The following is a 26,831-nucleotide window of genomic DNA, read 5'->3' on the forward strand; positions in this document are numbered from 1 at the left end:
TAAGCGGACACTTACTAATGGGTATTAGGTGTATCAAAAATAATCAATAGAATTTTAATATGGTTAGTTTAGGTTACGTTACGTTTATGAAAATATGTTGCTCATCTTTCACCACGCTTTGGCTACTCCCGGTCGGCTCTCGGTGTTCATCAGCACACAAACCCTATGTTAGTGGAGCTCTTGATATGGTTCTTCCATCTGGACGGACCACTTTCTCTCCGATCTTGGACTTGATCAAATACCACGATTTCTTCTCCAGTTGTCATTCACCCTGTGGAAAATTTGACTGACAAGTTAAGTCATCAGATGAAGGTAAACAGAGAAAAGTCTATGTCGCGCGGTTTGTCCGTTTGGCCGTCGAAGGGAGGGAATATTCGCCTCCAGTACGATATTTAAAATGCATCAGTTTGTTCCTTTATATTGCTTTTGCTGTCCACATCTTGGGGATATTTACATGCAATTTGGAAAGAGTTTTTGCCTTTGAAATTCTCGTTTGATGTCAGTTTCGCGTGCACCTTTGTTAGAGATGATGAAACTAATATAACCATATTCGCTGACCAATGTCTCCCACAAGAGGTGGGCTGACAGGGTGCTAGCTTGGGCGCCCAGTCTTCTCTCCAGGGGGAGGACAGACGTGGCAACTCAAGCAGTTAACTGAGATAAACACGCACCATGAATTTGTTCCAATAGTAAAAGAAGTCGCCTGCGGTGCAATTTCACTTCGTGAGTATTTACAATTTAATAATTATTATATATGGATGTACAATATAATTTGATGTGATATGACGATTGACATAATTAACGTATAATTCACGTGATGTTCACATCAAAAATGGCGAAGGGTTGCATGTCACTTTGCGACTATAAAAACGATCAGTGCTTCAAAATATTATAATTCCGTGTGCCGACAACTCAATTTATTTATTTAAAAATACAAAAAAATCGTTTAAAATACACGGAATAGGGAACCCTTAATTTTAACCTCGAGTAACCATTGGATTCCGCGTAATACCATTTGGAGGACACTATTGTAGAACATCACACTGCCCTTAAACTTAGCGATAGATATGCGCTGACCACAAATTTATATGTGCAACAGTAACAGCAGTAGACTGGGTTGTAACCTGTCTAGTATTGTTTTAATTCGATCTAAGAATATCAGTTTCATCTACAGTCGTAATAAGCGTGATTGAGAATAGAAATCAAATTATTTAAAACAAAAAATTAATGTCGGTGTTTTGTGATTATATATAAGTGGCTTTTTATAAAAAATAATCCGTGCCAATTACCTGAGTGAAAAAGTACTTTTTAAAGTGTTTGCCTAGTTACCTGCATGGCGTTTCGAAATCGGCGCGTACACTTACTTACTGTTTTGTACGAGACGACACAGATAATGATGTTTGTAGGAGAATAATAAATCTATCACCACATTCTTGACGCATTGACCAATACGGGCGCTCGATAATATAAAGTGCGAAGAAATTATGTAACCGACAGATCCACGAGAATAGTTAGTTTGTTTAATTATTTATTTATTTAAGAATACAAAACATTGTGGACATAACAAATCAAAATTCAAGACGTGCACAACATGAGATTTACATTATAACAAATATTACCCTCACAAGAGAGAAGAAAAGAATATAGAATATAATAATAATAATAACAGAAAAACAAATTAAATCAAAACATACTTAAGTACAATTTAATACAGAAAAATAAAATTTTGAAAACAAAAAACATACAATTTTATACAGAAAAATACAGTTTCAAAAACAAAATACAAAGTACATAATTGAAAATGTCTATGTCTTTAGGAAACGCATTTACTAATCTTGCACCCCTCGCTAATAGTGCCTGATAGGCTTGACACGAGGAAACGAGGAAATTATAAAGTTTTATACTGAAAATAGACTTCCGACAAGGATGCATTTTTTCTCGCGATGTATTTAATGTATAAGGTGAACATAATATTATTATATATCTCAATCTCAGGATTCCATGATTGGAATATTGCACTAAAACTGTTTTGTTCTAATTTTACGATCCCTAAAAACTGATCAATGTCGTAAACGGCTCTCGACAATATGTCTGAGAAGAATTCTAAAGTTTTTTGGACATATTGTCAGGCGCGGACCGGACAACCTGGAGAAACTGGTGGTTTTGGGTGGCCTCTGACCAAGTGAAAGAGCTGACTGGTGACACCATCAATTCTGCCCTGAGAGAAGCGGAAGATCGAGAAGGATGGAAAGTCTTGGTCGCTCAAAGGATGATGAAATTCAAATGGTCACGATCCTCAGCCATGGTGTACGACTAAAAAGAAGTCGCAATTTATTACTAACTATATTTTCTTGAGACATATTAGGTTTTTTCTCTTTGGCTCTTATTGAACATTATTTATAGAAAATTCCTAAAAAAACACATATTAACACGAGTCGAAAAATAGAAGACGTGAGTAATATTTGAGTGAAACTATATTTGTTTTTTTAAAAGGAAAATTTTTGGTTATTTTCTTCTTCGGCCATATCCGCCGCTCGGTTGGAGCATATTATAGTCACCACGCGGCGCCTCCAAGAATCCCTGTTGCTAGCCAGTCTTCTTGCATCGTTCCAGGTCATACCAACATCCCGTAGCTCCGCCGTATACACTATAGATAGTATTTACTTAATAATTTATTATTATTCGCTATATTGTTTAAATTTACGAATTATCCCTTTGTGTATAGAATTGAATGATTAAAAAAAATGAACATCCTCATTTAATGAATTTTCATTGCCCAACACCCTGAAACTAGATTACGTTTTTATAACAAGATAAGAAGAAAAATTTTCTGTTGAATCATATAAACTTGACAATTCTATGTATTAATAAATACTTTTTTTTTGTACTTGATAGAAATACTGAATAAATATAGAATACTGAAATGTCATTTTGACATTTCATATTGATTTCCATAGTAACGCACGTATATGTTAATAATTTAGTTGCTAGGACCCCCTTAGCAACCAATAATAGTGTTTTACTTTTTACGATTTTTTTCCGAAAAAATAACTTTCCATACAAAAGAGAATTAACTGAAAATTAATTCAATTCTGATAAAAGATGGCTAAAAGTATTAAAAGAATGCATTGTAAGCATGCTCTGATATATTTTAAAAGTTTCAAATGTCTAGCTAGTCGGGAAGTTAGTTAAAAATCTTCAATCGTCCAATACAAATCTTGGACAAACAAAAAAAAAATTATACTGGACAAACAAGAATACGAGCTAATAAAAACGTGGTGATTAGTTATTAATACCTAACAATTACATACTATTATATGAGTATATCTACGTGTATAGACTTTAGGTAAGTTTATCATGCCAAAATGATTTTGCAAATGATGCTTCTGAGATCTTATCTTTGAAGTTTGAGAAACTCCACGTGAATCAGTTAGAATCGCCGGTAACCATGCCCACCTACGAGTGTGACCCGAATCTGAAATCGAACGTGATAGGTGTTTTGTTTGCTATTTCATTATTTCTGTAATTGATGGTACGAATGTCATTTTTTTCACAACACCACCTCTTGACACTTTCAAAGAGAGAGCTGCCTCGGCTGGTGCGCGGTTTGCCGTGGAGACTTTCGAATGCGACATCATAATGCCCCTAATCTATTAAATTCGTTCTCTCACGCTCGATATTATTATAAGATCACATCAGAGTGTCGTTATATATATTATGCAACTTTGAACTATATATTTAATGTGCCGGCGGCGTGAAAAGGTTTGAGAACCAAATGATTTTGACATTTTTGTCACATAATCTAATTGCATTGACATTTTTTTTTTATATCAATTGTTGAGTTTAATTCTTATACGTACATTTATGTTGTAATATTTTGTGAGAACAATTCTTTTCACCCAATAAATTATTAAATCACTATAATTCTGTGATCTTTATAGGTGAGGGGTTTCTGCGTCAATCTAACTTAAAATCATAACAGTTTCAATTTTAGTCAATTTCGAATTTGTTATAATGTTTTTTGCAAACACTGTTGAAATTGTACACTCTGAAGTTATAAAAAAAGTACTTGCTCAGTAAGGAGACAAATTTTTACACCATTATAAATACGTAATCTTCATAGATGAGAGGTTTTGGTATTAACTTAACATTATTATCTTTATTTTGCCAGAAACATAAATACATCACGGAACACTGAGAGTCTACTTAAACATATTTAAATTGAGGGACTTATGGTGATGTCCGTGTAAAAGCTACAAATCTTAAACAGTCTGGTGTGTCATCAACGACTGCCCAATATTAAAAAAGGAGCGAAGGGCGCTTGGAGCTACGTGTAGATAACATAATCAAGAAATTGATCTATAAAAGCATCACGAAAAACTACGTCTCCGGAAACTTTTACGTATGCAGTTCGCCGTATCACACTTCACCGTGAAATGTTGTATCAGAAATATATGGCCGTATATTAAAGACCGTCCAACATCTTTGGGTCGTAGGTATAGTACTGACATAAAATTCATGTCTGAATAAAACAAGTCAAGCAGGAAACGAATTTTGAAAATAGCAGATATACTGTATTATTTGTTAGGTTAGGTTTTAATTCTTGAATTCATGAATTTGCCAAAATCAGATATTATGCAAATTGAATTAGTGTGAATATTGAATCTAATAAAATTGGAGACCGTATAGTATACGGTCATCTCTTTCCGATAAGAAAGCTCACGGCGAACTGTGCCACGGTGAAAATGTTTTACGTACAATTTGCATACCGAAAAACTAAACATCAAGATAACACTACAATTTGTAATAATGGCTATTAAAAAGAATTAAGGAATGAATGGATGAACATAACGAGATTTTTTTAAATATCTTAATCACAGATGCAAATATGTAAATAACTATCTTTGTACCACCTTGTACGAAAAAGCAAGGACATGTTTCGTAATAAATTAGTAAAAAAAAAACATAACAGATTGTGACATTTTTCTTCAATCCCGAAATTGTTATATATTGGATTTCACTAAATATTCGCATTTTATACTTGTTACTAATATATATAGACGCCGTTAGTAACCAAGGAATTTCCAGACGCTACATAAACATATTGAACAGTATATACAGTGATGCCACAGCATGCGTGAAACTCCACAAACGGTCGTGTAAATTCTCCATCAACAAAGGTGTCCGGCAAGGTGATACCATTTCACCTAAACTATTCACCGTTACTCTTGAGGACTCATTCAGGAAACTTGATTGGGAGGAAAAACGTGTTAATTAATGGGGAGCACCTCAGTCACCTGCGATTTGCAGATGATATTGTTATATTCTCACAAGCCCCGAAAGACTTCCAAGGTAGAATGCAAGAACTCGCAGATGTCAGTCAAACGGTCGGCCTAAAGATAAATGTCTCAAAGACAAAAGTGATTTCCGCCGAACTTTACCAGTTCGTCAATCCAGCGGCTTTTAGGGCGACCCTGTGGCCGTTTCGTGCCCCTTGCGTACCATTGGATGACGGCATTTTTCCAGCTGCCGTCCTTTCGGCGAGCAATGTACCTCGCCCATCTCCATTTCAGTTATTTGGCAACGTCTATTACATCGCGTACTCCTGTCTGCTTCCTAACCCATTCGTTTCTCTCACGGTCCTTTCGCGTGATGCCCAACATACTGTTATACTTTCACAAGACCCGAAAGACCTCCAAGGTAGAATGCAAGAACTCGCGGATGTCAGTCAAACGGTCGGCCTCAAAGACAAAAGTGACGAGGAACTGTTTTTCGGACCCTGCGATTATCTGTATTAATGGCTCCCAACTCGAGCAAGTCAGCAGCAACGTCTCTCTCGGACAGCAGGTGCCCATAGACGGAAGCATGCACGATGAAATTGCTCGCAGAACAAAGCTGGGATGGAGTGCTTTCGGACGTCTTAATAGTACGAGTGGCTGCGGCCGTATGTTGTAGCTTAGCCACTGGGAAATGCCAATAGAACTCGTATCTAAAAGAATGACCTACCATTATGTCTTAAGCGTAGGGTGTTCAACCAATGTGTGCTGCCCGTGCTCACGTATGGCTGCGAGACGTGGACCTTCAACACGAGAGATGGCCAAAGCCTAAGTGTCGCACAGCGAGGCATAGATAGGTGTATGTTGGGCATCACGCGAAAGGACCGTAAGAGAAACGAATGGGTTAGGAAGCAGACAGGTGTACGCGATGTAATAGACGTTGCCAAACAGCTGAAATGGAGATGGGCGGGGCACATTGCTCGCCGAAAGGACGGCCGTTGGACAAATGCCGTCATCCAATGGTACCAAAGGAGCACGAAACGGCCACAAGGTCGCCCTAAAAGCCGCTGGATTGACGAACTGATAAAGTTCGTCAATCCAGACACAGGACCGAGAGACTTGGAAGAAGTTTGGGGAGGCCTTCATCCAGTAGTGGATTGACCCCGGCTGATGATGATGATGATGACTAAAATGTAATATGTATGCAAACGCGACCCCGAAAAGGTTTCGGTATTTTACGTGGCCTCCGTGAAAAGAATGGTTACTTATCACAGTTGTGTATGTTTAGAATATAGAAATCTTAAATATAATAAGTGTGTAGGTCACAATAGTATGTTATGTAGATAGATATTTTTATTTTAAACAACAATACTTCAATATCGCACGATTCACATTTGTATGAAAATTCAATGCAGAAATTATAATTACACACACAATGCAATAATATGATCGCTTCCTAGTACTCTTGTGTTATGAAATTCTTTTCATTTTCCAAGATAAGATTATTTCACCGAGAATCGGCAGTAATTTTTATTCTAAATGTTTCATGCCTCGATTTATAAGAATGCGTATTCAGCGAAGAAATTTATTGGTGTTTTGCTTATAAACTGGTTTTGCGACATGCGCTATTTTATTTTTGAATAGTCGATCTGACGAGCGGAATGCATGTTTTTCTCTACATCTTTGTTAGGTAATATTTAACGATAGATTACAGTTAATTCGACTGGAATTTAGAATTTTATGTATTAGCCTAGTTATTAGTTAGTTACAAATACATTTGTACAAAAGAAAAAATATTAAACGTAGTAATAAACATAATAATATAATGTATTGTGTTATACCTACATAGTTTCATTAAATATTTCGTATTAACAAAACTTTAATAATACAGTGGTAGATTAAACATATGATCAAATATTTCGCGAAATCGTCTTTATTGAGAAAATGTATCAAATCATGGTCATACTATAGGCAAAGGATTTAATATCCTCATTGGGACAAGCTATTCGCAGCTCTTTGATAGATGTGATGTTCAGGAGGACGTTGCATACATTGTGGTACAATCATGGCCCCCACATCCTGAAGCGGGCCCCCAGGCCAGGATCTTTGGCACCCCCTAGCTATCACGAAGGTTAAAGGCAGTCTGACGCTCTACAGTGGCGTTTTCTAAATGGTGTTCGAGGTCAATAAAAATTCAGTTTATTTTTAGCGATTTTTAACACATCTAATTATGGAGTTGTCGAGTATCAACACACAATAACCAAAAATTGCATCGCACGACGATACTTATATTTTAAAATGGTAATAACTTCGAAGTAAATTATCGCCGCAGGCTACTTTTTTTACTATTAGGGCATATTTAAGATGTGTGTTTATCTCAATTATGTAGTTGACATGCCATGCCGGGCCCCCCTGAACCCGGGCCCCTAGGCTAAAGCCCTGTCAGCCCCCCCATATGGGGGCCATGGGTACAATGCCTTAAATTTGAACGAAACTTTAACGTTACAAATTTTTTTTTCGTGCGGACGGCTTTGGCATCAACAGATATTTTACTTAAATAATCCAAGTCGAGAGCATTTTTTTATTTTCCTTACCTATCCAGTGACGTCCCTAGATAAAATGCCGCTCCTAGGCAGCACCAAAAAGCCGCCTCATTTTTATAAAGTATCATCCTTTCATGAGTCCAATATCTAAGAAATGTGTTGTATGGATACATTACTAATACAATATCAGACTAATTATTCGAAAATCTGCACGTGTCGTTTTTGGTCACCAAGTACGTCGAAGGGCAACGGAAGTAAACTAGATATCGCGAACCCGATAAAACCAGTGAGCTGATTTTTTTAATGGAAATATATTTTCGTTATTACTAAGTTTAGGTAGCTATTTCTATAATATATTCCAAATAATTCTCCTCGATTTGCCGCCCTTCGAGTAACTGCCGCACCCAAGCGACGCTCAATCTGCCTACCGCCACGGGACGTCACTGTACCTATCAGAAAACAAAAATCAAACTTGTACCAGCAGCCCGATTTCCTAACTATCGTCTCGCCGCCCACTCGAGCGTGTATTGGCTGACGTCACAATGACGTCATGTCGTCTGGTGCCACACGAGACGATAGTTAGGAAATCGCGGTGCAGGTGGTAAGTGTCAATCGGGTAAGTGGACTTTAAATTCAGTTGTACTTTAACCGAGATCAGAGTCAGGGACTCTTAATAGGATTAGGGATATTTTTTGAAATGTTCCCGGCAATTTACAATCCATTTGGCTGTAAGCATAATTTTCATGCATTTCATATTGGCACCACTATTAATTGTACTAGTAGATATTATCGACATTTGGTATTTATTCTAAAGTGCATAATATACCTAAGTTAAATTCGACCATTATCTATTTGGCACCTCGTCGTTAAGTTAACAGTATTGCCAGAGCTGTTAAATAGTTATGGTCGGTCAATGTGTACATTATAATAAAATCACTTTTGTTAGACGTGCTAAAACCTAAAACTCTCTAAAATTAGCAGCATTTCTGACTACATAATAAGCTAGTTTATATAACGACGCTACGTAATTTCATTTTATTATTGAAAGCCCGTTTTGGTATTCAAACAGAATAATCCCATTTAAATATTTAGAATTCATTTCGAATAATAAGTATAATATAGATGTAGCGAATTGGAGTTATTTTAAAATTTGAATAAATTATGCAAAATCTGAAACCATATTATAAATCGTATTCAGATTAAAAATCTAAATTAAAATTTGCATTTATTGAACCTACTCATATGAAAAAAAAAACTGAGGACACTCACTCAATATAAAAAGGTCATTGAAATATTAAAAAGAATACAGGTGTGTACCAACTGTACAATAGTGGTAGCTCGTCATCCTATAGGGATAGGAGCTCGGGTCTAGGACGATTCGGCGCTGGGACAACTGAGCGCCACGCAAACGAATGAAACTCGAAAATAAATAGACGTTTGTGAATTATAGGTTTTTTAAATATATATTTAATATTATTATTTATATTTAAATTATTTTATTATTATTTACTTGTTGAGAATTTAAATATGCACACGTGAATATTGATTTAATTATGCATGGTATGTTTAAGTTCAAGAGAGTTCTTTTATTTTTATAAAAAGCCTCATTCATAATAATTTTTAATATGCAATAAAACATTATGTTAAGAGCATGAATTAAAACTACTAAGTGGTAGATAAATTTCTTGTCTACTTTCTGTATAAAATCGTAAGGAACGTCTATTTATTTCATTCAACAGTGCGGCGCCCAATTGTCCTGGCGTCTGGTTGTCTTAGTCCTAAAAGCTCAGTGTACGAGTCCAGTCATCTAGGTGTAATATAGGGACGTGCTAAGCGAGGGTACCCGGGCGGCAAGATTAATGGAGCGGCAAAATACTCCTGATTAAAAATATAATGATACTCGTATAATCAATTTAATTGCGTAAACTAATTGTATACAAATATACTGAAAAGTATTCTCTCAAAGCCTCAATAGAACGGTTTAGTATCTTACCACAATTGCCATAAATAGAATCTACAAACATTTAATTGTATAATATACTCAGTACATTAACTGAGTAATTAAGTTATAATATTTGACTGGGCATTATTTTAATGAATTATTTTTATGGACAGCAAAGAAGTTCTCAATAATTTTTATTACAATATAATAATATGTATATTAGAAATGGAAAACACCATTGGTGCGGCCCTGGTGAAATGCATTCGTAGATGTATCTATAGTCTAAGGCCCGTTTCAGACGGCACACCGTTGTCGCGCTCGTTATACTATAGGAGGCCTTTGTATTCGAATAAAGGGGCTTTTGTATTATGTTTATGAATGCCGCAGAGCTAATGAGTCAACGCGTGTCAGGTACACTTTACCGTCGGCCGCCACATTCTCAAGCCGCCGATACACTTGTTCAGCCAGTTTTATGTTCTTAATTATAACGCGAAATTATGCGTTGACTCATTAGCTCTGGGGCGTCCATAAACATAATACAACGCCCCCTTTATTCGAATACAAAGGCCTCCTATATTATAATATCGAACGCGACACCGGTGTCCCGTCTGAAACGGGCCTAAGATTGTCGTTTTGTAAACCTCTCCTATATATTCACTACCAAATATAATGAATATTATTTTACAGGAAATTCTTGAAGCTGTCGGTTAAATACCTGCGACATTTTTGGCATCCATGTATATGTAACCCCAAACTACAAATATCACATTTTTGGATATCTGGCTGAAATTATGTACCTAGACCAGGGCAAGAAATGCATAATAACCAAGCCCAATGCGTTTATGATATAGTATTACACTTAAAACTGTGTTTAACATTGCTTGAGTATTAAGCATGTTGTCCATATGAATGGAGCTTAATGGTTGGAAACAGATTATCAATAATAATTTATCTCTTATGTAGGTATTATTCAGTTGTTGGTGTGGTGACTTGGAGAGACTGGTTCCACGATTTGAAAAATGCAGTGCATCCATCACACAAGTTGTGTATTTTAGGACACCGTGCTATGAGTGAGTGGTAGGTCTCTGTGGGTCTATTCCAGTGGCCTTCAAACTTTGTCGACTCACGGAACCCCACCCCATCCCATCCTTTGAAAAATATATCTTAAATAATATTCAAAGTAGATCAATGTGTTATAGTTACTTTATGCAAAGACAATTAAAGAAAAATTTTGTGTTTTTTGTTATTTTTTTTCAACATACAATTAATGTAAGTAATTCATTCACTAGTAGCATCAACTCATTCTCCAGTTGTCTCCTACCCTTGCATTATATTTGGTGACTGGGGTGTGCTCTCTTTTTTACATAATTTGTTAGCGCAAAAGCGCATTAGAAAGACACAGAATATGCATGTAAGAATATAATAGGAGATTTTAAAATAAAGCGCTACTATACTAACGAAATTACAAAAGTACTTTTGACTTGCGAATTTTTATTTTGACTCACGGAATCCCCAGAGAGGTGCCGCGGAACACAGTTTGAAGACGTATGTATTTAGGAAGTTAATTGTAACAATAAGTTAACTGTCGAAATGTGCTAACTCCCTCTCTTAACTGTCTTAACTTTTAGAGCGAGATAGACAGTTTTGATAACGGCTAACTTATTGTAACGATTATAATAACTTAATACATAAATATTATAAACTACCATCGATGGTCGACGATAGCCGCTTTGTGTATAGAATAGACCCACTGATGCAGATTAAACAGTCGCTTTATAATTAAATTTGAATATCTTCAAAAGATATTACATATTTTTCACAATCTGAGTGTAAAAAAAACAATTAGAGAATTAAGCATTCCTGAAAAAAATATACCATTACTGTACCTATCTGTAATACTTGTATTTTATCGCACAGAGAAAATGTTCGAAAGGGGGTCTCCAAACCCGTCAGCGCATGAAACCCGCCGTGAAACGAAAAAGTTTGAAAGACTACTGCACTATGTCATATTTCAGTTTTAAGTTATATTATGTAGACACCTATTGACTAATAATTTCTTTAATTTTGTTAACTGTCAATTCATGGTGGAACTGCATTGTATTGTTTTTTTTTTGTAGTACTTATTTCACTTTTAATCAATAGATTAGGACCGGTTTCGTCCGCCTCAGAGGGACATTTTCAACTGATCAAAACTACAATATTGACTAATATTTTTTAAATGTGTTAAAAAAATATCGGTATGTATTATTAATGATTTTCTTCTTCGTTTTTCAGATAGCTCAATACGTCAACAGTGAATCAATCATTTTAAAAAAACCGGTAAGTGAACAAATTATTTCATTCGTTTTTTTTATTATTAATTTGACATACGCATTGATTTACGGTTTGGTTATATCGATCTGTTAAATATATACATGTAAATGTCGTTATACTGACATTATAATTAAAACTATGTATACCGTATGTGAGATTTCACCTTCATATTTTATAATATTGTAAGTTGTAACTCACTAATGTCAATTTATTAATAGCTATCGATTTAATGTTGCGTGTGTGCGTTGCCTAACCGTGTGCCGCTCGTAGAAAGTGTCAAATTCTTCTTCTTTTGAATCTAAGCGAACTGGTTCGGAATTTAAAATGCCATGCTATCGGGTTGCTATTAATTTGGTGCATTTGTCACACCTGAGCTGCGATCGTGCGGTATGCCAACCGAAAAATCGTCATGTCTGTTATGCAAAATGGAGACGTTTTACACGTAACATCCATCGAAAGTGATTTGCCAAAGGATGAGTAGATTGGATTTAATATTTTGAGACGTTGGATCATAGTTGCGTTTTAGCCGGCTTTAACTGTTTAAACCTCCGATGTGTCAATTATGTCAAAGTGATTTGTTTTATATATTTTATAATTTCTGAAGTTATCAAACAAGATATATATATACCAAATTTTTCTTTCAATAAGTAGGTTGTGTCAAGAACTGTATGGTACTCGTATGTTGCACCATCTTGTTGGAACCACATTTCATCCAGATCAAAATCATTTAATTCATGCCTTCATGTTTCTGTAGCGTTCTCCACTTACAGTAACTGCATTGCCATTTTCATTTAAAAAAAATACCAAAAAAATTTACTAAAAATCCAATTACACCTCCAGATAATTAACCACACCAAACTGTTCATTTTTGCGGATGTAAATGTATTTCAAGAATAATATGTGGTTTTTAATTATTCCAAATGCGGCAATTATACCAAGTGATTTAACCAAAAATGGGCTTTATCCCCGATGATGATTTTTCATTAAATAATGCAGGGTTTCCCAAACTATGTTCCGCCGAACCTGAATAGGTGTTCCGCGACAATTTGGAAAGGTTTTATACACTGCAACACATTTAAAGATCTAATAATTAAAAAAAAAACCTGTAACAATCCTAAAATCAGTGCAAAAACAGACTTTTTTTTATTTATGTAAGAAGACAAACAAAATAGAAGTAGGAAAACAAAAATAATTCAAAACATTAATAGATTAAATAGAATTTCAAAAAACACAGACTGTCAATCGCTGCGTCTGGCAATCGCGTACGCTTTTGAGACACAAAATTCCCTGATGTTGCAAAAATTGCGCTCATTTTGAGTCGACGTTGGCTTAACTGTGTTAAATGCCCGATCAGTCTTTGAACGTTTTGTGTTTTCTGTCCACTTTTTTCATATAGAAAATCATTTTTTCAATTAATATTTGATAATAAAGAAATCCCGAATCCCGAGAGAAGATTGTCGAGATCTCGGGATTTCCCGAAATGTTAAAAATTTCAATTCTCGAGATTCGGAATGGAAAATCTCGAAAATTTCTCGAGAATTCCCGTCGGGAAATTCCCGAAACCCAACTCTAATTGTATGTATCTTCTTACTAAATTTCGGCACACTATATCGTGCGACCTAAGTCTATAAATGAGTATTGAATTATGTATATATTAAAGCGAATATCATGAATATTAAAAAAGGCATGCATCATAATAGTTGAAATTATTAAGATGTATATTTTTTGAAATATAATAATTTTTTTTTCTGAAATAGATTTATAATAATAATTATTCATAACGCTCCATTTACACGCTTGTCTGCGTAACGAAAGTGTTATATATATTATTTTATTTTATTGAAAGTAATTATTTTTTATTTCTCGGCAATATATCATTTTTAATCTATGCATATTAAAAAAATCAATGCGCGCGTTTTGCTGACCAAAAGCGTTGATTACCATGCAATGTTCGTTCTTTTTTAATTGCATGCAAATTTTCATTTTACTGCGGAATTCGCGAAAAGAAAAGTGATCGCTGAGTACGGTATTATGATATGCACTTTCATTGTTATAAATGAACGTGTTGCATATTTTTCAATGTATAGTTTCCTGGAAAAATACGATACATCTGTAGATATATCTTCTATTTTGTTCAAACATCTGCTCTTTTTCTTCAGTTATTAACCATAAATACATACTCGCAATCTTTTTTTAAATACAATTAAGCCTTTTCATTCATCAGGCACCTAGACATGTTCAGATTATTTTACAACACTAAAAAACCGTAATAAATCAGTCATAATGTCAAAAATATCAGAACAAATAAATTCTATACAATGACTTACCACCTTGAGATAAAACTTTATTAGGTTAGGTACTCGTATCATTAAATACGTACATAGCATACGTGGAAAATAAACAATGCGAAATATTGCATTTTCTCAAAAACTACGAGACAATTATTGCGACCCTTAGGCATAAAGCCCACCAAAAAAGCGCTCGACGCGCTCACTACTGAGTAGGCCCCCTCCCACCCGCGCATTACCCTTCACCTATGTAATAAGGGGCCCAAGAAGCACAAAATAATTATTATTATCAGCGTCTCTCATAACAAAGCAATAAAAATATTATATTATTTCGGTGCTTGTAATTAATATTCACGATGACATTATTCTACCAGCGAAATATCGGACACGCAATAAAATTAAACAATGAGTTCTCTGTTATTAAATAATGGCTTCTCGCCCGTCGATCGACGACGCTTCCAGAGCGTGATTTTGCTCGCCGCGTTCAATGAATGGACCACATTGTATTTTCGTTCATTCGTATCGCCGAGAAGCCAAAAAACGATGACTCATGGGGCGGGCGCGCATAATGCGTCGTCAAATCCAGTGTGCGCTGGTGTATTTGATTACGTCGTATTTTCGATGATTTACGCGCCACTTGTGAAATTTTGCACGAGAGCCCCACTTGCTGCGTTAAGTGGCTTTTACGCCTTAAGGCTACACTTCAGTTGAGGCATGGTCTAAAAAGATCGTGGCTTGCAGGTCGCGAGTGCAAGTGACGCATGCCGAATGAAATATAATTTGTCATATAAATCCAACATGCGTCCATTTAATGTTCTGTTTATTGTTCTATTAGTAACAATAATAATGTATTCACTGACATGTTTTTTTTTCAAGTAAATGGGTAAAGTTTTTAGTCAACTTTACACGATTTAAGAATTAATACCCCCGTCGCCATCACGAAATAAATTGACGTATTGACACCTCGACGTTCGCTCTCCGAATGCCAGCGTGTCCAGAATTCGTCGCGGCTATAGTTGAAAATTATTTTCCGTTTCACTGATGTATCGTCTTAATGGAATGTGTATCGAATAGGTACCTATAATGAGCTACGTGATAAAATATAAAAATATAAGCTATTAACTACAAAATTTTAATTTTCTGTCTCCCTCAAAAAGCCTTTTTGTATATTACCCGTTATATACATTATACAGGCCGTCTGAATGCAGAACTATTCTAACTCACATTTGAAATATTTTAGAAGGGCGTTCTTTAAAATAACCTATTTAAATTATTTATTATTTGTATGGATAAATAGATATCTACATAATGTTTAATTAACAATTTTTTTTATTCAACGAATAATTCACAAGATTTAAGAATGTAACATTCTAATTATGTATTGAGCACACATCATTTTGAAAACACTTCTCAGAAAATTATTATATCCAATAGAAAAATGAAAGATGAAACTACCCATACTCAGTACGTGTGGCCCAATAAACTTGTGATGATATCATCGCGAGTCGCTGGCTAGTTAGTAAACTTTCAATACTATTGACAATAAATGCGCACTCGAATACAATTATATTTTAATTTATTAGTCTATGCATGCGAATGACATCATCTTATGTATGAACAATAGGTCATAAATTTTCTGTAGCAGCATATTATTCTCTCGGAAATGCGGTGAGTGACTGAGGTGACGCAGTTTACAATACAAAAATCATTGTTATTCATTTTTTGTTAACAGAATATTATAACATAACATAAAAACAACTCATAAATTTTAAATGTGTTTAAAATTTTATAATAAATGGAAATTTTCGTAAAGACCAGCTCAGTGTATTTTTAGCGATTCTATTGATGTCGATATTTCAAATACTAATATGGAGTTAAGTTTTAGTTCCAATTTAGTATGAGACTACGCACGCCAAACGCTCTATATAGTATTCCAAATACTAGTAAGTATTTTTGAATAAGTTTTGATACTTACTAAGTATTTTTTTATACTGGTAGTAGTAGTAAGTATACTTAGTCTTCAAAAGCGACCAGTTTTCCCACCTCTAATATACTTACTACTATATACTATTTTATGATAATGTCATATATTTTCTATTACGTAAATATATTGTTCAGGTTTCCAAAGATATCCCAAATAACTATATTTTTAGCTATTGATTGACTTTGATACATTTAGAATTAACTTATATATAGAAGGCTGCATATACCTACATAATTTGAAAATACCTCATATATTATATAAGATCTACTAGAATTTAAAAATAAATATGCCCGACAGGACTTGGGCCTGTAACCATTGGATTTGCGACAATGTGCTTGCTTTACCGCTATGACCATCCTACTTAATACGACGAATTTAACTAGTAGATCTTACATGAAATGCTTATCAAATTGCATTAATGTTGACTATTGGTTTTTGTGTTTTAAATCAAGGTATCAATTAAGTGACATAATTACTAACCGACGCCCGTGTCACTACAATTTTTAGTTATAACGTACTTGCACTTGCAAATAATTTAATAAACTGTTTCTTTTATTCAACGATTAATTCACAAGATTTGAGAACATACATAATTTGAAAACACCATCGTATTTTTTCAAAAAAGATTTTTTTCAAGGAGGTCCCTATATATTTGAGCTTGAGGTGTTTTATGTAAGTATATTCAATATATAATCATCATCGGCACTACAACCCAATGTGGGTCTTGGCCGCCTCCAGGAAACGTCTCCACTCCTTTGTGTCTGCAGCAAACTCCCACCACCGCCTCAGTCTCAGGGATGCTGTATCTCTTTCTATACAGTCCAGCCACCACAGTCTCCTGACCCTCCTTTTCTCTTCTGTTCTGTTGAAGAGAAGGTTCTTTGGTGGTTGGGTGTCTTCCATCCTTGAGAAATGGCCTGCCCAACGAAGTTGCCACACTTTCACGTGTGAGACTACAGGGGGGGTCTTCATACAACGCATATAATTCATGGTTGTACCTTCCTCGCCACGTGCCATCCTCCTCACATACAGCTCCGAAGACTCTTCTTAATATCTTTCTTTCAAAGATATCCAGCTTCCTCTCATCTTTTTTTGATAAAGCCCAGCATTCCGACCCATAGGTTAATATGAGTCTGATGAGGGTTTGTATAGCTTTATCTTAGTTTTCTTTGAGAGTAGTAAGATTTGTTTACCAGAGTAATCCTTCTGCTAACTTCTTGGCTGATGTCGTTTTGAGGGGTAATGCGTGATCCCAGATATATGAACTCGTCGACCCTTTCGAACTGATACATGTCAATCATGAGTGGTTAGCTTGAAGGAGCCTCACTTGCAGGCATGTATTTTGTTTTTTCTTGATTGACCTGGAGTCCCATTTATATGGCAGCTCTTTCCAGTGCGATAAATGCCTCTATTCAATATATATAATATTATTTTCTGAAATCTTGTGAATTATTCGTTGAATAAAAGAAATTGTTCACACAGAAGGTTGTTTTCGACGTCAACGACCCTAGAATAGTACTTAAGTATATGCATACATTTTCCGAAATATAAAATTCGAAGACAAATAAAATTCAGTGTAGGATAAAAATATGATGCTTGACTAATTCCAATAATTCGATACGCAAACGCCTCACATTACGGACGTTTTTTATAATTCTTTCACAGTCCATCACGTAGTCGCGTTGCTATTAGTGAACAAATATAGCAAAAAAATTCAAAATACTGCTATGTCCATCCGATAACCAGTTTTGCCACATTGTTTACCCGAGCCAGCTCGATTTTTCGTCGAAAATTTTGACTTTTGCAAGAGTTTAATGGCGATGACCGTGACATTTTGAAATATGTATCCCAACAATCGTTTCAATATTTGTGTATATGAGGCCATTTTATACGCAATTAATAGTGTTGACGTCCTAATTTATATTTGAAGCAGGTGAATGGGATACAGTTCAGAATATTGATCGATACAATTATTATTGTAAATAGTTTCACACTCTTAAACTTAACCATCTCATGGTCGAATCAATCATTGAGACGTGTGGAATATAATTATTTATTGTACCATACATTTTTTGGCAATAAAAAAAATCAATCATTTTATAATATACAAATAATACTTTAAGGAAATCATTTTTTTAAATGTGAATTTTAAATGTTTTTAATGTAGGTATCTACTTATTATCAAATCATTAAGTAGAATTGCATTACCTATTATATTTAATGGTGTTAACTGTCAACTTTTTGTTGAATTAATGCTTACATTGTTTTAAATGAAATAAAACCAGCGGAAATTTTCTTTGACGCAAATGACACAGTCGATTCGTCATAAAATGTAAAAGGGGACCTCGAAATAATTCAAATAGTTATACAATTATCTAATAATCCCAAATTCTAAAAGATGAGTACCTACTTCTAACTGATTGAGTATAAAATATTACCCAAAGTATTGCTATTAAATGACCACATAATATGACCACTTCACGATATGCAGGTCCTGGTACACAAAAATAAACCACTAATATTATACCCCGTTTCCACGTGCATAGACTTACTGCTGACAGTACGTATTATCGCGGCCATAACAAAAAAATGCACGTATAAACACGTATTGTCGTAAAGTTTTCACGCGACAATTGGACCGTGCAATACCCGCGCCTGCGCAGTAGAACGATAGTAGCGAACCTGCCGGTAAAAAAACGAACTACCCTGCAGAGACTCATTTTGAGGTTAACCGATTTTCACGAGCTTTCAAATAGTTCCATACAATGATAACATCGCGTCTCGTTTACTCTTGAATAATGATATTGGCGAGACATTTATTTAGTTACTATCGCGATAGTTTAAAATACACACTGTTGGCTCAATTATATCCATGAACGTGTACAATACAGTGCTATTATTATCTCTTAAAGGAATTAAAAGAGATAAAAAAACAGTGTTTCTGGGATAAAAATACTTGATATTTTTTACTAGGTAACTTTGTTTAATGAGTCATATAAAATAGTTGGATTTTATGTTTTTTAATTAATTTTTATCATAACGGGGGAGATCAAAATCAGTACGTTAGGTTTCTTCGCCCCTAAACCCGACACTGAATAAAACTTAATTTATGTAGTAGGTAAATACTCAAAATAATTGAATAATTATCAGGAGCAGTTTCATTCACATTTATTCACTGAGTTGAGAATGTCATGCTAATCGGAAGGATCCGAATCTATTCAGGTAAATCTACATTAGTAGATTTTTGTAGAGCTTTACAAATATATTGATTGGTTTACCTTTGAGTAAAATTACATACGTAAGTCATCAGTAGAATGTATGTTCTTAAAAATCGGTGTGAAATACCGCAGGTAATTAATCATTTCACATAAATTACCTCCCTTCAAATAAGAAACAACGATACCTGTCAAGGTAAACACAATATAATCTTATTACAAAAAATGTTACCGCCAGAAAATAGGTATGTGAATAAACATATGGTTTTGTTTGTGTTGATGTGTTTGGGTGTATGTATATATTAATATTTTGTAAATTTTGGGTTAGCGATTCAGCTTCAGTGCTATGAAATAAATGAATTTTACCATTGGTTTGGTGCGTACATATGGGTATTGTAACGATAAATAATATTATTTGGAAGTTTAGTATTTGACCATGCGTTGATGTCTTATGTTCACTGGCTGTTTTTGGGTTATAGTGGTTATACAATCAAACGAATTTTTCACGGCGTGTAGAATTAAAGTAGCTGAATATATAAGAATAATCTACAATCTAATATTTTTATATTTGTTACTAGAGATTACATCGATGTGGGTAGAAAGCTAATAGATCCACCTGATGGACACGTTCCGTTAAATTATGGCTGAGAACATTTTGTATTTTCTTATTTATTTATTTAAGAAAACAAAACATTGTGGACATAACAAATCAAATTTCAAGACGTGCACAGCATGAGATTTACATTATAACAAATATTATCCTCACAAGAGAGAAGAAGAGAATATATAAAATAATAATAATAATTTAATAAAAACATAAAGTACAATTTTATCCAGAAAAATAAAATTTTGAAATACAAAATACATAGCACGTCACCGAAAATGTCTACGTCTTTGGGGAGCGCATTGACTAGTCTTGCTCCCCTCGCTAATCGTACCTGATAGGCTTGACACGAGGAAACGGTTCTGATCCAATCATGGCTGCGACCACGTAGGTAATTAACAGGTGCATGTAAATTAAAATTCATTAGGATACCAGGATCGGAAACCATCCCTCGCGATAACACGCAAAAATGTTTCAAGAGCAGAAGAGACCTACGAGATTCAAGAGAATGTAAATTAAGCATGCCTTGTAGAAAGGCGGTCGGAAAATAATCATTTGACAAATTATCGATAGGAAAATAGTACCCCGAGTACGTAATATACCCCGAGACAAATTTGTAGTAGTGAAAAAGTAGAGTAGTAGTAGTAGCAGTGAAACAATAACACAAATGGTCAGGCTTGAGCAAATCGCAGATACGTATTGTGACCTCATCAGAAATCGATCCTGGAACATCCAGTAGGACAGTCTCATGTCTCACACATTGGATTACGAGGTCAACGTTGAAAGATATGGCTTGATTCTGTAACACAAATTATTTTGATTAACTAACATTTATATTTTACTACTGCCTTACCTTTCCGCCAATCTGTCACAACTTAACAATTGTAATGTCGTTTAATACTTTCTATATAATATGCTAGTAATGCACTTTACGTATCTGTCAAACTATTACGACAAATTTTTTCTTTCACGACCCTATTAAAATAAATGATTCTTTTATTTTTCAAATTTAGAATTTGCGTTTACGTGTATCTTTTCTTTCATCCTCTCATCTTTCATTTACTTATGTTTTCTCTCATGCTTTACTGAATATATATATATTAGGTTATGCACCCGAGACTCGCTTCCGTCTTTTATACTACATACAGCATCATGAAATCTGGCGAAATCATGAGATTTGGCGCCGGGACAACTGGACGCCACGCAATTCGAAAATAAATAGACGTCAAGTACTAATAGATTCTTTAAAAAAAATTTAGTATTATTATTTATATTTAAATTATTATATTATGATTTAATAGTTGGTGAGAATTTAAATATGCAATAATGATTTAATCGTGCATATGTTTAAGTTCCAACGAAAAAAGGGTTTTTTATTTTATATAAAGCCTTAGGCATGGTAATTTTCAATCCGCAATAAAAAAATATTATGTTAAGAGTAAAATGAATTAAAACTACTAAGTAGTAGATAGAAACCGATTAAAATTCCTCCTCTACGTTCTGTATACGTATCTACGACAGTGCGGCGTCCAATTGTCCTGGCGTCCAGTTGTCCCATTCCCCTAATACACTCGACCTTAGGAGCAGTCAAAAGATAACTGATAATTTATTACGGGCATGTAAGAAGCCGTTCTCATGCGGGCAATGTTATCTTTATCAGTTTTGACACGCTGACATTAATGTAATTAATTACTCTATCAAACCAATTTCAACACAACTAAATTCTTTACATTCCTCTAATAGTCATATAGTGACGCAGTTCAGTTGTGAGATATATATATTATTGGTGTTACACACGCGAGGAGAAAGTCTAAAAACCATCTACGATAAACGCAATAAGTCTTGCTATCACGCCAAATAAAAATCAAAAACGTTCATCATAACGTTACGTTTATTCAGAAATTTCAACATTTATTTCGAAATATTGGCACAGAAATTTGCACCGAACTCAGTAGAGATATAATCTGGCACTAGTCTAGTAAAGCTCTGAAATAAAATGTAATTAATATGGTAGGTTATGTGTAGAGTGTATGTATTATATTTCACAGCGAACTATACTACTGGAAAGGGATGGCCATTACATTATTCGTGGAGCAGGGTAAACAGTAATGCAGTGGTTTCCAAATTTTATGTTACTGCGCATCCCTTTAAAAAAAAAAACTAATCTTGGCGCCTCCCCCCTTTATTTCATTAAATAATACAGACACCTTTTTAAATAGTCAACAATGTACAAATACAAAAATGAAGTACTTATATATTCATTTTTAAATTAATTTGTTTTTCATGCGATGAATGTGCTTGTTTATTAGCACAATCAATTTCAATAGTTCCTTGACAAATGGATTCTATCATTGGCCCCACATCCTGAAGCGGGCCCCGAGAACAGGATCTTTCAACCACATATTTAAAATATTAAGAGCCCTGAAACAGAACAGCGCCGCAGGCGACTTTTTTACTATTAAAAAAATAATGTTAAAAGTGCATTATCAAACTAAGCAAGAACAAGAACTCAGTAAATAGATTTTGTTTGCTTCAATATAATATAATATCTGGCGTAGAAATAATTTAAATGTGGATACATGGCGAACTTATTTTTTTGTAATTTTGATTCTCATAGCGCCAAATTTTTATGAATGCCTTCACTTTGTCTTTTTAAATCAGTGAATGCATTAGTGGTCCTTGCATTAATTTATTTACTCATTTTTTGAAATTTCAACCAAATACAACAAAATTATCGTTCCTAAACAAACTCAAATTTCAACAGTATGATTTCACCCATTTATGACTTAATTTCTTCACGAGATAGCCAGTGCGCTTCACAATAGTGTAGAAGTGAGGTACCTACTTATTATAAAATTTGTCTCCATATTTTCAGACAGGTTTGCAAACAACCTTTTATACGACTGTTTTTTGTATAGTTTATAACTAGCGGCCATTTTATAAACTATGCATTTGCAAACTGCAAACCTGTGGCTACATTAATTTTTTCTTCAATTTTAAATAAATTCATCATCTACGTATTCAAATAAATATTTGTCACGTCACTTTCACTGTATGAAAATATGGATTCTGGTTTTAAATGAATTGTGTTAAACTTTTCGCGCCTCCCTTAGCAACACTCCGCGCCTCCCAGTTTGGAAATCGCTGCAGCAATGGTTCTATTTATTATATTAAATGAGAATATTAATTTGATATTTGATAGTTACGACTTGGTACTTACGAGCATGGCCCCACATCCTGAAGTGATCTTTGGTTTATTTCTAATTACTTATTTTTAAGGTTAATGAAATATGATGCTCTACATTAGCGTTTACCTAATGGTATTCCACGGATCTCCAGGGTTTCGTAAACAAAATAAGGAGTATTCCATGTAATTTTAGAGATTTATTGTGTTTTTAAATAAATCACAGTCTGCCTCATGTGAAGAACAGATCACGACTGCGTTTTGTATTAGCCAAGTAACATACGACCCTTCGCCATATTGAATAAATGGCCGTTTGTATTAGGCAGGAAATACACATAAATAAAATAAAAAGTTAAATTAGGTTAAATAAATTAAGTATATCAATCATCATATTGCATCAAATTTCATCGCAGTCACATATTTTAAAATGTTAACATAAATAAAATAATTACCTATTTGAGTAAATTTTGTGATATGTGTTTATCTCACTTAGCTGGTCGACCCGCCACGCCAGGCACCCAGACTAGAGCCCTTTCAGTCCCTCATTGTATGTGACATTCTCATGAGCACCTACTTTTTAAACTTTTAAATTTTTTAAATCATTCAGAACATTTTGAAAAAAATCGTCATATGGTTTTTTAATTGAAATAATATAACGTTTGAAATTGATTTAATTTTGTGGTTCATCAGCTTTTGTAGATTTAGTATTATTTTTATCTTAATTCTTCCATTGAGTTTAGTTCTCCCTGTAATGAATATTAAGAAATATGTTATTGGTTTAGTTGGATTTATATATTATGGAAAGTAAAATATGGTTTTACTTTTGATTTTTTTGTCTACTTTTGTTGACATATAAACTCGTACAAATTTTAATGATATACATTAAACGAAATATTGATTTATTGATTCTTGAATATGTACCTACATTCCATTTGACATTTAAGAATGTAATCAAATTCAAATTGTGTTTCAGGATTTATTATAATACTGTATGCAAAGGCCGGTAAAGATCATAATCCTTGTAATACATTTTGCATGTAACTGGTTAGTATTTTTTTTCATTATAAGGAGCAAATGAATAATAATTAATTAATCATTGTTCACTAGAAGAAGGCGTTACGTTCCCATGGTGATTCGATTATTTAGTAGGCAGGAACTCTCAAAGATTCTCAAATTGTTTGTAGTCAGCGAACAGTTAAATAGAGGTAGGTATTCATGCTTAATTCTAGAGTGAAAATGTAGACATATCTGAACAATATTGTATACATACACCTATCATGAAAAATTCATTATTATCAGCAGAGGTCAATCCACTGCTGAATAAAATGCTCCCCTGGCTCCTTGAGCTCTTCTCGATCCTCAGTTCTTCACTGCCACATATATCCACTGAATTTGTTGAGTTCTTCGATGCAGCGGATATAACTGTGTGATTGCATTACTCCAACGGTTGTTCACTCGCTGAGGGGGATCAGGGGAATCATGGGGACCTCTTTCACATGCATATTATTATCTGCCTCCTTATCCATTGGTATATTTTGTTGTCTTTTCACGTTATGCTCAACATGTACCTTCCCATGCTTTATTTTTTTTTTGGATTTTCCATGAATTAAGAATCCTTATTTCACATGAATACGTGATCATTTGTTATTGTAAATCATTTAGTACAATCTCAAGTAAATCATACCTTACCTACAGGTCTTAGTCCTTAGACCCTTATCGCTTTTATAATAATATGTAACAATCTTAAAGCTGTCTAAATCAAAGTCACGTTTGTCTCGAAACTCCTACCAACAAATCCTTAATAAATATTGTATTTATAACGTTATATTTTTTGTCTGATTATAGGTATTATGTTAACTAGTGGATAAAAATAATATATAAACTATTTAACTATTGTTTTTAATATTAGTAAATCCATGACACAGTGGTTGAACCCTTTACGCTTTAGGCACAATGATAAAAAAATAGATATATAAAAAAAGTTAGAAATTACTACTGCATTATATTAAATTAAATAAACACTACCTATTTAAAAAAAAATCGGCGTATTGTGCCTTGCGGGGGGGGGGGGGGGGGGCTTTTCTCCCCTGGGCCCTTAAGATGATGGTTACTTAAACCCTGACGGCTAAAATTATTAAAAATGGAACATGCTTTGCCTACTGATTCTCTGAATGCTGGTTGTCCAAATTCGAAAAAAAAATATTTGTCAAAAGTAACCTAAATCCAAAGAATTCAAATTTTTTTATTTTTCTGAAAATTATGTAATTACAATAATAAAACTAAAAAAGTAATAATAACAGACGAAAAATACGTCACACAGAATGTAGGCTACTGAACGTAAAATGAAAATAATCAGCGCGCGTAAGTAATCGGGGCGGGGCGCGGGCTGCGCGTCTATAGTTATTCTACGTCTATTTTTCGTAACGCTTTTGCGTCGGAGATCATGAGTAAAACATGTTCCATGTTAAAAAATCTGTATCCGGGATTAAAACGCCCTCCAAATACATGTACATGTCTACTAAACTTAATGCACTGACGCAAATTTAAGTCGTAACAACATTATCAGTCAGAAAGCCAGCCATTTGAAGTAAATTAATATTATTTCGAATTGATACGTTCGTTGCACTGAACTGATGATGTAGTTAGGCATGCGCGTTGCTGTCAGCTATTCTTTATTTGTGTAGGTATACTTAGGGAAACATTTTTTTTTTTGTATAAATTCCAATGCAGCATTGTGACAAAATCACTGATTCTTCGTCTAATGATATATTTTTATTCATGACGTTTAACCAGTCTGAATAATTATTGGCAGTTGAGTGTTTCACTGTAATGGTAATGCAATTTTGTTAGCTTTCCTGAGCTTGCATTATGTCGCGTTGAATGTCTGTGTACAAGTCGCCTAATACCGACACGCTCCAATCTTTGAGATCGTCTGAGATATTTGAATGCCCACTAAATCGCAACGGTTAAGTTCGAAACTAGTCTCTCACATAACATAACAGTCGAAACAGAATCGTGATTTTCATTTCAATAAGACAACGGCCTTGTTATCATAACCACTACCGCTAAACACCGTTCCACGTTGAACTACAATTAAGTATTACAAACTCCGCCATTTATTTGACTTGTCAAGAAAGATTCATTTGAAGCATTTTTTTCACACGATATTACTCGTAACTCGCAAATAGAATATAACCCGTTTATAATGTGGTCAATCCGTAGTGAAGGCCTTCATATTGTTATTTTAATGCGCTGCAATCCTTATGCGATGAAAATAGATCAAGGTTTAAATAAAATCAAAACGTTTATCCAGAAATACGAAAATATGACCCAACAAATTCCACATGAACCAGACGCTTTCATACCAGCGAATCTATTCTAAACACAATACTACTTTCGGCCGATAAAACAGCTATATAGGGTAAGAAAGTATAAAAATATTAGCACTTATAGATAGTCAGTTTTGACTGTTTAGACGGCTA

General features: G+C 34.3%; 1 protein-coding gene across 1 annotated transcript in view; it reads left to right on the forward strand.

Annotated features, from left to right (window-relative positions):
* nahoda (DOMON-like domain-containing protein nahoda) overlaps positions 1 to 26,831 on the forward strand; it is a 314,096-nt gene that overhangs the window by 128,078 nt on the left and 159,187 nt on the right. Inside the window, exon 2 of the mRNA XM_085942871.1 lies at positions 12,036 to 12,080. The gene's annotated coding sequence lies outside the window, so the exon portion shown is untranslated. The remainder of the gene's footprint in view (positions 1 to 12,035; positions 12,081 to 26,831) is intronic.

This window comes from Rhyacophila brunnea, unplaced genomic scaffold (assembly GCF_057557595.1).
Source record: "Rhyacophila brunnea isolate RB1 unplaced genomic scaffold, BYU_Rbru_1.0 scaffold_15, whole genome shotgun sequence".
NCBI lineage: Eukaryota > Metazoa > Arthropoda > Insecta > Trichoptera > Rhyacophilidae > Rhyacophila > Rhyacophila brunnea.